Source organism: Gossypium hirsutum, chromosome A04, assembly GCF_007990345.1.
Source record: "Gossypium hirsutum isolate 1008001.06 chromosome A04, Gossypium_hirsutum_v2.1, whole genome shotgun sequence".
Taxonomy (NCBI): Eukaryota; Viridiplantae; Streptophyta; class Magnoliopsida; order Malvales; family Malvaceae; genus Gossypium; species Gossypium hirsutum.
The window spans coordinates 81,241,169-81,255,633 of record NC_053427.1 but is presented as its reverse complement, the minus strand read 5'-3'; the positions used below and the strand labels follow the sequence as shown (position 1 = coordinate 81,255,633).

Genomic DNA, 14,465 nt, shown 5'->3' with positions numbered 1-14,465 from the left:
AGAGGACGATACTCAACTCCCAACCGAAGTGATGGTTGAAAACCAAGGCAATCAGCTACCTCCTGCAATTATGGTTAATCAAAACCCTGCTTCACGCACTGTGTACGATTATGCTAAACCTTCTTTAACAGGAACTGAATCAAGCATAGTTAGACCTGCTGTAGCTACAAATACTTTTGAACTGAAACCTAACACAATTCAAATGATACAACAGTTTGTTCAGTTTAATGGTTTGCAGGATGAAGATCCCAACGCTCACTTAGCAAACTTTTTGGAACTATACGATACATTTAAAATCGATGGCGTTTCTGATGATGCCATATGTCTTCGGCTGTTTCCTTTTTCGCTGAGGAACAAAGCTAAACAGTGGTTGAACTCATTACCACGAGGGTCAATCACTACTTGGGAACAAATGACCGAAAAATTTCTATTAAAATATTTCCCGCCGGTTAAAATGGCCAAATTACGTAATGATATCTCTTCGTTTGTGCAGATGGACTTAGAAACTCTTTACGATGCATGGGAGAGATACAAGGACTTACTGAAAATGTGCCCTCACCATGGGTTACCGTTTTGGCTACAGGTTCAAACATTCCATAATGGCCTGAATCCTTCGACTCTACAATTGGTTGACGCAGCTGCTGGCGGAACCATCAATAATAAAACATCTGAAGATGCTTATGAGTTTATAGAGTAGATGTTGTTGAATAACTATCAGTGGCAAGTCATGAGGACTAAGCCAACTAAAACAGCAGGCATTTATAACATTGATTCGGCTACTATGCTGTCAAACCAGGTAGAACTTCTAAATAAAAAGATTGATGGTTTACTTGGTTCTACTCAGGTACATCCAGTAATGAGGTGCGAGATGAATAGAGGAGGAGCATGCACAGAGTATCAACCCTTCAACCCTAGCATCGAGGAGGAACAAGTCCAATATATGGGTAACAATAACTCTCGATCCCAAAATAACCCATATAGTAACACTTATAATGCAGGTTGTTGGAGGAACCATCCCAATTTCTCGTGGGGCGGTCAAGGACATCAAAGACCACAACATCCTTCGGGTTTTCAACAACCACCCTATTAACAGGAAAAGAAGCCGAACCTTGAAGAGATGCTCACAAAGTTTATCTCGGTGTCAGAAACCCGTTTCTAGAAGACCAAGACAGCACTTAAAAATCAACAAGCGTCAATCCAAGGGCTCGAAACTCAGATAGGCCAGCTTTCTAAACTAATCTCCGAATGACCACAAGGTAGCTTGCCAAGTAATACTAAACCCAACCTAAGGGAACAGCTCAACACAATTAATATTCAAGATAATGAAGGAGCCGTTGAGCCTGAGCCAGAACCGAGGCAAGACACTGTGGTAAGCAAAGGTCAAGGTGAGGTAGGTCATAATAAAAAAAAATCAGTGAATGTCGAATATAAACTCGTATGCCATACCCTAGCGCGACAAGGAAAGACCATTCAGATGAACAATTTGGTAAATTCCTTAAACTCTTTAAAAAATTGCATATTAACTTACCGTTTATTGAAGCTCTATCATAGATGCCAAACGTAATGAAATTTTTAAAGGATCTTTTAGCAAATAAGCGGAAGTTGGACGAGGCGTCGCATGTGGAGCTAAACGCAGCGTGCTCAGCTATTCTGCAAAATAAGCTACCGAACAAATTAAAAGATCCAAGGAGTTTTACGAGTCCTTACTTAATTGGTAGTTTAGATGTTAATAATGCATTAGCTAATTTGGGGGCTAGTATTAACGTCATACCTTACAAAATGTTTAAACAATTAGGTCTTGGGAAACCTAAACAGACTAGGATGAGCATTCAATTAGCAGATAAAACTATAAGATTTCCTAAGGGTATTATTGAAGATGTGCTAGTTAAAATCGATAAATTTATATTTCCAGCTGACTTCATTATTCTAGACACAGAGGAGGATAGCAACACTCCTTTAATTCTAGGAAGGCTCTTTTCAGCAACTGCTTAAAAAGGGGGGGAGTTGTAATGGCCTAAATTCAAGGTTATCGGAACAATGGTTTCGTAATCATAGATCCAATTTAAAGAGAAATTTATTTCAATATTTTTGCTTGAAAATTTATATGATAGGAAAATCGTATGAAAATATTGATAGGAAAATTTTATCGATTTAGTGATTAGTTAGAAAAGGAAATTATTGAAGAAATTGGGTAAAATAAGGTATCGGGACCTCTATCTCGTAAAACTGAGTCGAAAATAATTTTATAAATATTTATGAAATATTATTAATGTGGTATTAAAATTTCGTTAGGAAATTTTAATATTTGGGTAGTCAATTAAATGAAAAGGACTAACTTGTAATAGGTGTAAAAGTTGCTAGAGTGATTAAATAGCTTAAGAGTCTAATGAGAAAGGATTTAAAAGGAAATTAGACCCAAAATTTATTTGGGCTGGACGGCAAGGGTATGAAATCAGCAGAAAAATTGATAGATTAAGGGTAAAATTGGAATATTGCAAAATTAACTAAATAAAACTAGGACTAAATAGGAAATATCTAGATTTCTCTTCATTTCTCTTCAATTCCAGCAGCTAAAAACGCCATAGGAGGGTTCTCTAAGCTGGTATTTCATAATTTTTGCACCAAGTGAGTTAATCCTTGCCTTTTTCTTGTAATTTTTGTGTTTCTAAGACTTTTACAACTACGTCCTACTATTAAATTCATTAGTTTTTGATTTCATGGATGAAATTGAAAGCCACCATGGTTGAGTGCTGTAAGTTTATGATGAAATAGAATGAAATTAAAGCTTTAATTTGTTTATGAGATGATTTTATTAGGCAATTTCAATGGAAACTGATTTTTAGGATCTAATTGTGAAAATGTTTGGAATTAAAGTCTATTGCTGAAATTCTGATTCCTAAAGGTTGTAAACTAGTTTAAGGTGATAGAATAAAATGTTAATTGAGAAAAATCAGCTCAATTGAGAGGCTAATTGAGTAGGGACGAAATTATCATTTATTAAAAGCTCAGGGGAAAAATGGTAATAAACAGCTTTCACTAAAATAGTTTGGACAGCAGCAGTAGACTAACTTTGAAAAATCACCAAAAATTGTAGGAATCTAATTAGAAGATGAAAAAAATATGGAATTAAAGCTTGTTGAGTCTAGTTTTTTATAGAAGAAATATTGTAGCAATGGATTTGTAAATTTTGAGATATAATAAATTTTGTGAGACAAGGTCAGAATAAATTCGGGTTCCCCTGTTCTGACTTTGAAAAATTATAAAAAATTGAATAAAAATAATTAGGGACTTAAATTTATATTTCTAGAATTCTGAATGAGTCTATTTTTAATATAAACAAACGAGAACATCATTTGAATTCTTTATAAAGAGATAATTTTTTTTTAGTGAAGAAGGGTCAGAACTGTTAGACAACAGAACAGGGGTGACTTTGAAGAATAAACTGTACTGATTAGCTAAACCAAAAACTATGAAAATTTGATTATAAAAATATATATGAGTCTAGTTTTAGGGAAAATTAACGGATATTAATTTGGAGTTCCGTAGCTCATGTTATAAATAATTTAGTGACTATGACTCAAGTAGACAGCTTTGAATGAACTATAAATAATAGTTGAATTATAGAGAATGTTGCATATGAACATGAAATGTATTAAATTGATAATTAAATTTATTTATTTAGATCCAGAAGATTCAAATACGAAGCTAGATTGAGGAAAGGAAAAAGTTCGGGATTAGTAGATTTTTACTGTTTACAAACAAGTATCAAGGTAAGTTCGTGTAACTTGAATTATATTCTGAAATGCTTGAGATTGTATGTTATTGATGTGAATATGATTTGAGTGTTCATTGTATGAAAATTAATGAAACATTGATATATTTGATAAAATGGGAAGAAATCCCGGTTGAATGAAAGGAAAATTCGATGGATCTCTGAAAAGGAATTGACGGTAAAAAGGATTTAGCCCGGACGGGTGATCCTATCTTGATATAGCCCTCCCGAAGAATATGTGCAAAATGGATTTAGCCCGGATGGGTAATCCGAATTAGGGTCTGAATTTAGCCTGGACTGGTCATTCAGATCCAAGCTCATTAGAGTAATTGTCGTTGCAGGGGATTTAGCCTGGACTGGCAATCCCGACAATACTCTATGAGTTTATATTGCAGGGGATTTAGCCTGGACTAGTAATCCTGCTGCAAGGTTGAGGTTCGCGGGAGTGTGCTCTCTGAAATGGAAATGTGCGCACATGAATATGAATTGACAGACTCGGAATTGTACACTAAAAGTGTACCTTTGAAAATCCATCGAAAATTCCAAAAAATTCAACGGGATAAATATGAAAAAATAACAAGGAAATGGAAATCATGGTATTGACGAGCTCATCAATCATAGTATATATTATTGGTACATGGAAATTATTGTACTAACTTGAATGTTGAGTTTGTGCATATTAGGGTAATAATGCATTGAATGGATATATGGATGTTTATTGTATTGTATTGAAAATATTAGGTAAGTATAATTCTTGTTACATGAGCTTACTAAGCACATAGTGCTTACCCCGTTTCCTTTTTCCCTGTTTTGTAGTGTTAAGAGCTTGGAGGTTGGATTTGGTCGGAGACACATCACACTGTCAGCCTCAGGATTTCGGTATATAAAGAAACTTTATTTGGAAATCAATGGCATGTATAAGCTAACAAAGTAAATGTTAACGTGAAATGAATGTAAAGTTAGCCATTAGTATGGTTAACAAACCTGGTTATAGATATGTGATGACGTTATCTTATATAAATGCATGAATCTATCATGAAAATATTTTCAATTGATTTGGTTGATGTGGATTGGTCTCGATTTAATATTACAGGGAAGGTTAGATATTTATAAAAGGGCTATATTGAATATAAAAAAAATTTAATTCGTAAACTCCGGTAATGCCTCGTACCCTATTCCGACAATGAATACGGGTAGGGGTATTACATTTATTGGTATCAGAGCTATGGTTTAGCCGGTTCTAGGACCGATGTAGAAAATACGGGATTAGCTATACATGCCATTTAAATTATTATTGATAGTGTGATATCTCCTGACCATTTAAAATGTGTTTTTCTTATAGTAATTTCATCCGACTGAGCTCAATCTGAGGAAGCTGGGAGTCATGCTCCAACTTCAGTACAAAGAGAAGAAATTACATGGGAATTCTTTCAGACCGAGTTCAGAAAAAAATATATCAGCCAGAGGTTCCTTGACCAGAAAAGACAAGAATTTCTTGAGCTGAAACAGGGCAATAGATCAGTATCTGAATATGAAAGAGAATTTGTTCGATTGAGTAAATATGCTCGAGAATGGGTACAGTCAGAAGCTAAAATGTGCAAACGATTCGAAGAAGGGTTGAATGAAGACATTAAGTTACTGATTGGAATTCTTGAAATTCGAGAGTTTGCTACATTGGCAGAGAGAGCTTATAAAGCAGAAGAATTGAGCAAAGAAAAGAAACAGGCTGAGAGGGAAGCTCGAATTTTTAGTAAAAGACCAATGGGAAAATCCCAGTTTTCTGCTTCAAAGAAATTGAAGAAATATCAGGATCGTTCTACTTCAGCCATTGGGTATTCGGGCAAAGAGCGATGTTCTCAACGCACTAATCCAAGGCCTTCTACTCCATCAATGGCCAGTGTTGGCACTCCTAAACCGAGATGCCAGTACTGTAATAAAGCGTATTTTGGTGAATGCCGATTTAAGAGTGGGGCTTGTTACCGATGTGGTTCTTTTGACCATTTCCTCAGAGATTGTCCAGAAAGGGTTGAAAAAGAAGTTGAACATATATCGAAGCCGAGTAATCTAGTTTCGAGGGGCAGACCACCTCGACTATCCGATAATGTCAGTGGCAGTCGAGGAGCTACAAAAGATACTATAGGTAGGCCTGAGGTACGAGCACCTGCTAGGACATATGCCATTCGTGCCAGAAAAGATGCTTCAGCACCCGATGTTATTACTGGTACATTTTTTTTATTTGATACTGATATTACTGCATTGATTGATCCTGGTTCTACGCATTCATATATAAGTGTTAAACTTGCAATTGTTAAAAATTTATCTGTTGAACCTACTGAATTTGTGGTTAAAGTCTCGAACCCCCTGGGCCAGTCTGTGTTAGTGGATAAAATTTGTAAAAATTGTCCACTGATGGTAAGAGGTTATTGTTTCCCGGCTGATTTGATGTTACTGGCATTTGATGAATTTGACGTGATATTGGGTATGGATTGATTAACCCAGCATGATGCGATAGTAAATTGTAAACAAAAATATATTATGCTAAAATGTCAGAATGGTGAGTTGCTCCGGGTTAAATCTGATCAGACAAAGGGGTTATCTGATATGATTTCAGTAATGGCAGCACAGAGGTATGTCAAAAAGGGGTATGATGCTTACTTGGCTTATGTACTCGACACCAAGGTATCTGAGTCAAAGATACAGGCAGTTCCAGTGGTATGTGAATTTTCCGATGTGTTTCCAGAAGAATTACCAGGATTGCCACCAGAAAGAGAAGTGGAATTTTCTATAGATTTGATTCTGGGAACTACTCCGATCTCCATAGCTCCGTACCAGATGGCTCCTATAGAATTAAAAGAGTTAAAGACACAGTTGCAAGAGCTTGTTGACAGTGGTTTTGTCCAACCAAGTCATTCACCTTGGGGTGCTCCGGTTCTGTTTGTGAAAAAGAAAGATGGGTCTTTGAGATTGTGTATCGACTACCGGCAGCTTAATAAAGTAACCATAAAGAATAAGTACCCGTTACCCCGGATTGATGATTTATTTGATCAGCTGAAAGGTGCTACTATGTTTTCAAAGATTGATCTTCGATCAGGATATTATCAATTATGGGTAAAGGAGTCAGATGTGCCAAAAACAGCCTTTAGAACCAGGTACGGGCATTATGAGTTTCTAGTTATGCCGTTTGGGCTAACTAATGCACCTGCAGTATTCATGGATTTGATGAACCGGATATTCAGACCGTACTTAGACAGATTTGTAGTAGTATTCATTGATGATATTTTGGTTTATTCTCGAGATGAAGAAGAACATGCAGAACATTTGAGAATTGTGTTGCAAATTCTACGAGAGAAGCAGTTGTATGCTAAATTCAGTAAATGTGAATTTTGGCTTCGAGAAGTGGGTTTTCTTGGACACATTGTATCTGCCGAAGGCATCAGGGTAGATCCAAGTAAAATCTCAGCTATTGTCAATTGGAGTCCACCGAAGAATGTATCTGAAGCTAGAAGTTTCTTGGGTTTAGTTGGTTATTATCAGAGATTTGTACAGGGATTCTCTATGATAGCTTCTCCAATAACTCGATTATTGCAGAAAGATGTAAAGTTCGAGTGGAATGATGAATGTCAACAAAGTTTCAATCGATTGAAAGACCTATTAACGAAAGCACCTGTATTAGTGCAGCCTGAACCGGGTAAGGAATTTGTTATTTACAGTGATGCCTCATTAAATGGTTTAGGTTGTGTTTTGATGTAAGAAGGTAAAGTAATAGCTTATGCTTCAAGAAAACTTAAACCACATGAAAGAAATTACCCAGTACATGATCTTGAATTAGCTGCTATTGTATTTGCGCTGAAGATATGGCGGCATTACTTGTACGGTGAGAAATGTCATATTTATACTGATCATAAAAGCTTGAAATATTTGATGACACAGAAAGATTTGAATTTGAGACAGCGCAGGTGGCTTGAACTGATAAAGGACTATGATTTGATTATTGATTACCATCCGGGTAAGGCTAATGTTGTAGCTGATGCTTTGAGCCGGAAATCTCTGTTTGCTTTACGAGCTATGAATACCCTGTTATCATTGACTGATGATGGTTCAATCCTAGCTGAATTGAGAGCTAAACCGACATTTTTACAGCAAATATGTGAAGCTCAGAAGAATGATGAGAAGTTACAGGTTAAATGGGCACAGTGTGAGTCAGGTAATGATTCTGAATTTCAGATTGGTTCTGATGATTGTTTATTATTCAGAGGTACGGTATGTGTACCTCAGAATTTAGAGCTCATACAGAAGATTCTACGCGAGGCCCACAGTAGTACTATGTCTGTACATCCGGGGAGTAATAAAATGTATAATGATCTGAAAAAGATGTACTGGTGGTCGGGAATGAAACGTGATATCTCTGAGTTTGTATCAAGGTGTTTAATATGTCAACAAGTTAAAGCTGAACATCAGGTACCTTCGGGGTTACTTCAGCCAATTACTATACCGGAATGGAAATGGGAAAGAATCATTATGGATTTTGTATCGGGGCTACCTTTGTCTCCGAGGAAAAAAAGATGCTATTTGGGTGATTGTTGATCGATTAACAAAGTCAGCTCACTTTATTTTGGTACGTATGGATTATTCTTTAGATAAACTAGCTGAACTGTACATATCTGAGATTGTCAGGTTACATAGAGTGCCTGTCTCCATTATATCAGATAGAGATCCCCGATTTACGTCTCGTTTCTGGGACAAATTACAAGAAGCCTTGGGTACTCAGTTGTATTTCAGCACTGCATTTCATCCTCAGACAGATGGTCAATCTGAGCGTGTAATTCAAGTATTGGAAGATATGCTCCGATGTTGTATACTAGAGTTTGAAGGTAATTGGGAGAGGTATCTACCTTTGATTGAATTTGCTTACAATAACAGTTATCAGTCTAGTATTAAAATGGCTCCGTATGAAGCTTTGTATGGTAGAAAATGTAGAACACCGTTATATTGGACAGAGCTCAGTGAAAGGAAGATACATGGGGTTGATTTGATCCGGGAAACAGAAGAAAAAGTAAAGGTTATTCGAGATAGTCTAAAAGCAGCTTCCAATCGTCAAAAATCACATGCTGACCTTAAGCGAAAAGAGATTGAATTTCAAGTCGGTGACAAGGTATTTCTGAAAGTGTCTCCTTGGAAGAAAGTTCTTCTATTCGGTCGAAAGGGTAAATTGAGTCCAAGATTTATCGGGCTCTATGAAATCATAGAAAGAATTGGACCGGTCGCTTATCGATTGGCATTACCACCGGAACTTGATAGAATCCATAATGTTTTCATGTATCTATGTTACGACGATATCGATCAGATCCTTCACATGTTATTTCTCCGATAGAAGTAGAGATTCAACCGGATATGACTTACAGTGAAGAACCGGTCAAGATATTGGCACGGGAGACAAAAGAGCTTAGAAATAAAAAGATAAATTTGGTGAAAGTATTGTGGCAAAAGCACGGGATTGAGGAAGCAACATGGGAACCGGAGGAGGCAATGAGGAAACAATACCCAAACCTCTTTACTGGTAAGATTTTCGAGGACGAAAATCCTTAAAAAGGGGGGAGAGAGTTGTAATGGCCTAAATTCAAGGTTATCGGAACAATGGTTTCGTAATCATAGATCCGATTTAAAGAGAAATTTATTTCAATATTTTTGCTTGAAAATTTATATGATAGGAAAATCGTATGAAAATATTGATAGGAAAATTTTATCGATTTAGTGATTAATTAGAAAAATAAATTATTGAAGAAATTGGGTAAAATAAGGTATCGAGACCTCTATCTCGTAAAACCGAGTTGAAAATAATTTTATAAATATTTATGAAATGTTATTAATATGGTATTCAAATTTCGTTAGGAAATTTTAATGTTTGGGTAGTCAATTAAATGAAAAGGACTAACTTGTAATAGGTGTAAAAGTTGCTAGAGTGATTAAATAGCTTAAGAGTCTAATGAGAAAGGATTTAAAAGGCAATTAGACCCAAAATTTATTTGGGCTGGACGGTAAGGGTATGAAATCAGCAGAAAAATTGATAAATTAAGGGTAAAATTAGAATATTGCAAAATTAACTAAATAAAACTAGGACTAAATAGGAAATATCTAGATTTCTCTTCATTTCTCTTCAATTCCAGCAGCTAAAAACGCCATAGGAGGGTTCTCTAAGCTGGTATTTCATAATTTTTGTACCAAGTGAGTTAGTCCTTTCCTTTTTCTTGTAATTTTTGTGTTTTTAAGACTTTTACAACTAGGTGCTACTATTAAATTCATTAGTTTTTGATTTCATGGATGAAATTGAAAGTCACCATGGTTGAGTGATGTAAGTTTATGATGAAATATAATGAAACTAAAGCTTTAATTTGTTTATGAGATGATTTTATTAGGCAATTTCAATGGAAATTGATTTTTAGGACCTAATTGTGAAAATGTTTGGAATTAAAGTCTATTGCTGAAATTCTGACTCCTAAAGGTTTTAAACTAGTTTAAGGTGATAGAATAAAATGTTAATTGAGAAAAATCAGCTCAATTGAGAGGCTAATTGAGTAGGGATGAAATTATCATTTATTAAAAGCTTAGGGGAAAAATGGTAATAAACAGCTTGCACTAAAACAGTTTGGACAGCAGCAGTAGACTAACTTTGAAAAATCACCAAAAATTGTAGGAATCGAATTAGAAGATGAACAAAATATGGAATTAAATCTTATTGAGTCTAGTTTCTCATAGAAGAAATATTGTAAGCAATGGATTTGTAAATTTTGAGATATAATGAATTTTGTGAGACAAGGTCAGAATGAATTCGGGTTCCCCTGTTCTGACTTTGAAAAATTATAAAAAATTGAATAAAAATAATTAGGGACTTAAATTTATATTTATAGAATTATGAATGAGTCTATTTTTAATAGAAACAAATTATAACATCATTTGAATTCTGTATAAATAGATAATTTATTTTTAGTGAAGAAGGGTCAGAACTGTTAGACAACAGAACAGGGGTGACTTTGAAGAATAAACTGTACTGATTGGCTAAACCAAAAATTATGAAAATTTTATGGTAAAAATACATATGAGTCTAGTTTCACATAAAATTAACATATATTAATTTGGAGTTCCGTAGCTCAAGTTATAAATAATTTAGTGACTATGACTCAAGTAGACAGCATTGAATGAACTATAAATAATAGTTGAATTATAGAGAATGTTGCATATGAACATGAAATGTATTAAATTGATAATTAAATTTATTTATTTAGATCCAGAAGATTCAAATACGAAGCTAGATCGAGGAAAGGAAAAAGTTCGGGATTAGTAGATTTTTACTGTTTACAAACAAGTATCAAGGTAAGTTCGTGTAACTTGAATTATATTCTGAAATGCTTAAGATTGTATGTTATTGATGTGAATATGATTTGAGTGTTCATTGTATGAAAATTAATGAAACATTGATATATTTGATAAAATGGGAAGAAATCCCGGTTGAATGAAAGGAAAATTCGATGGATCTCTGAAAAGGAATTGACGGTAAAAAGGATCTAGCCGGGACGGGTGATCCTATCTTGATATAGCCCTCTCGAAGAATATGTGTAAAATGGATTTAGCCCGGACGGGTAATCCAAATTAGGGTCTGAATTTAGCCTGGACTGGTCATTCAGATCCAAGCTCATTAGAGTAATTGTCGTTGCAGGGGATGTAGCCTGGATTGGCAATCCCGACAATGCTCTATGAGTTTATATTGCAGGGGATTTAGCCTAGACTGGTAATCCCGCTGCAAGGTTGAGGTTCGCGGGAGTGTGCTCTCTGAAATGGAAATGTGCGCACATGAATATGAATTAATAGACCCGGAATTGTACACTAAAAATGTACCTTTGAAAATCCATCGAAAATTCCAAGAAATTCAACGGGATAAATATGGAAAAATAACAAGGAAATGGAAATCATGGTATTGACGAGCTCATCAATCATAGTATATATTATTGGTACATGGAAATTATTGTACTAATTTGAATGTTGAGTTTGTGCATATTAGGGTAATAATGCATTGAATGGATATATGGATGTTTATTGTATTGTATTGAAAATATTAGGTAAGTATAATTCTTGTTACATGAGCTTACTAAGCACAAAGTGCTTACCCCGTTTCCTTTTTCCCTGTTTTGTAGTGTTAAGAGCTCGGAGGTCGAATTTGGTCGGAGACACATCACACTGTCAACCTCAGGATTTCGGTATATAAAGAAACTTTATTTTGGAAATCAATGGCATGTATAAGCTAACAAAGTAAATGTTAACGTGAAATGAATGTAAAGTTAGCCATTAGTATGGTTAACAAACCTGGTTATAGATATGTGATGACGTTATCTTATATAAATGCATGAATCTATCATGAAAATATGTTGAATTGATTTGGTTGATGTGGATTGGTCTCGATTTAATATTACAGGGAAGGTTAGATATTTATAAAAGGGCTATATTGAATATAAAAAAAATTAATTCGTAAACTCCGGTAATGCCTCGTACCCTATTCCGACAATGAATACGGGTAGGGGTATTACAAGTAATCCCAAATTTTATTCTTTATGAGTTCTTAGATTAGATAATTAGTTAGTTAAAACAAAACCTCTTTATTCTTAGGCTAGATAATAAAAAGACAGTCATTACTAGTACTTTTAGTTCCTTTGGCTTCGACAATCTGGTCTTGCTAAAACTATACTACTGTTCGATAGGTACACTTGCCTACATTGCGATAATAGTTAGCTTCAAGAACAATTAATTATAAATATTTAAAACCTATCACGAAATCACGCGATCAATAATATATCATTAAACATCAAAATACTTATGTATTCATCAATGGAAACATCTAAAATCTTTAAAAATTTTGTAAAATTTTGTAAAATACTTAGGAGAGCATAGGAGAGCGAAAGGAACGAAAAATGGGCCAAAACAAAGAAAATGGGCCAAAGTACGAACTCAACATGGCTTGGACTTCCTCACACGGGCAGCCCACACGGCCGTGTCAAATTGGCAGAATCGAAGCACGATTCATACTGGCAAACCATATGACCGTGTCAGTTTGGCAGGCTTGAAGACGGCCTGAAGTAATTACACACGGGTGTGTCCCTGTCAAGCCCAAGTTGAGTCTAATTCGAAAAAGGCCACTTTGAGGGCGCATAGGCATTCCAAAGCCTATAAATACACCCTAGAAGAGGAGAAAAAGGGGCAGAGAATAAGGGGTAAAGAATTACTCCAAGGAAGCTGATTGATCCATCTCAGAAGCCGGATTCATCATCAAGACTGAAGATCTCTCCTCAATTTCCCTTCAGGAGTTTTGAGTTTTCTTTATGTTTTGTATTCTTTATTGTTCTGAGATGTTTTCTTATTTAGTTATGAACTACAACCCCTAAATACCTAAGGGGAATGAAACCTAAGATGAATCTTGTTATTATTTTTTAAATCGTATGATAAATATTTAACTTGTTCTTAATTATGTGTTCTTAATTTTGTTTTGATATCCCAGGACACTGATTCAAGATATGCTCTTATTCAGAGGAGGAATAGACCTTGTCTAAGAGTACTTTTGTCATAATTAAGCGGAGTTGATTGTGCGCCTAGAAATAGAGTGACAAGATTTTGCCAGATTAGGGTGAAACCTAATAAGGGGATCCATAGATCGAGTTAATGCAACCCTAGAATGTTAATTAGAGAAAGTCTCAGTTATTCAATCTAGGGATTAAACGTTATTAGTCTTGAATAGGGATAATAACATAACTTAGGGATCTCTACGGAACAAGTTGAATGAATACATCGTCCGATTCAGAGCCAGAATAACAAGTAAAATCTAGGTGGATTTGTCCTTAGGTATTGTCTTAAGTTAATCGATTTTTCCCAAAAGCAATTCCCCAATTCTTTTCTCTATGAGTTCTTAGTTTAGATAATTAGTTAATTAAAAAAAAACCTTTTTATTCTTAGGCTAGATAATAAAAATACAGTTATTACTAATACTTTTAGTTCCTTTGGGTTCGACAATCCGGTCTTGCTAAAACTGTACTACTGTTCGATAGGTACACTTACCTATATCGCGCTAATAGTTAGTTCAAGAACGAGTAATTATAAATATTTAAAACCTATCACGAAACCTCGTGATCATACGACAACCTAGATGCATCTTTCTTCCTTGGAGACAGAGGTAATCTTGATACGAAATCCATCGTAACACTATCCCACTTCCACTTTGGTATCACTGATGTGTGTGATAAGTTTTATATTTATGATTGATTGTACTTGAAAAGTAACTATTATCACGATAAAGGCAAGCGCACCTATCAAACAGTAGTATAGCTCATAGCCAGACCGAAATGTCGAACCTACAAGAACTAAAAGTGCTAGTATTAACCTTCTTTTTATTATCTAGCCTAAAAATAAGGGGAATTTCTTTATCTAAACTAATTAACTAAACTAAGAACGCACAGGAAGTAAATTGGGGAAATACTTTTGGAAAAACTGATTGATTTAGACGATACCTAAGGAAGAATCCACCTAGACTTCACTTGTTATTTGACTCTGAATTAGACGATTTATTCACTTGACTCGATCCGTAAAAATCTCTAATTTATATTATTATCTCTCTCGAGACTAACAACGTCTAACCCTAGGTTGCTTAATTGAAATC

The 14,465-nt window shown here is 35.0% G+C and overlaps 1 non-coding gene across 1 annotated transcript; it reads right to left on the bottom strand.

Moving 5' to 3' along the window:
* Positions 1–460: 460 nt before the first annotated feature.
* On the bottom strand, positions 461–567 carry LOC121228468 (small nucleolar RNA R71). The gene has a single exon (XR_005926044.1). It is a non-coding gene; the product is annotated as a small nucleolar RNA R71 (small nucleolar RNA).
* Between the last annotated feature and the right edge of the window lie 13,898 nt (positions 568–14,465).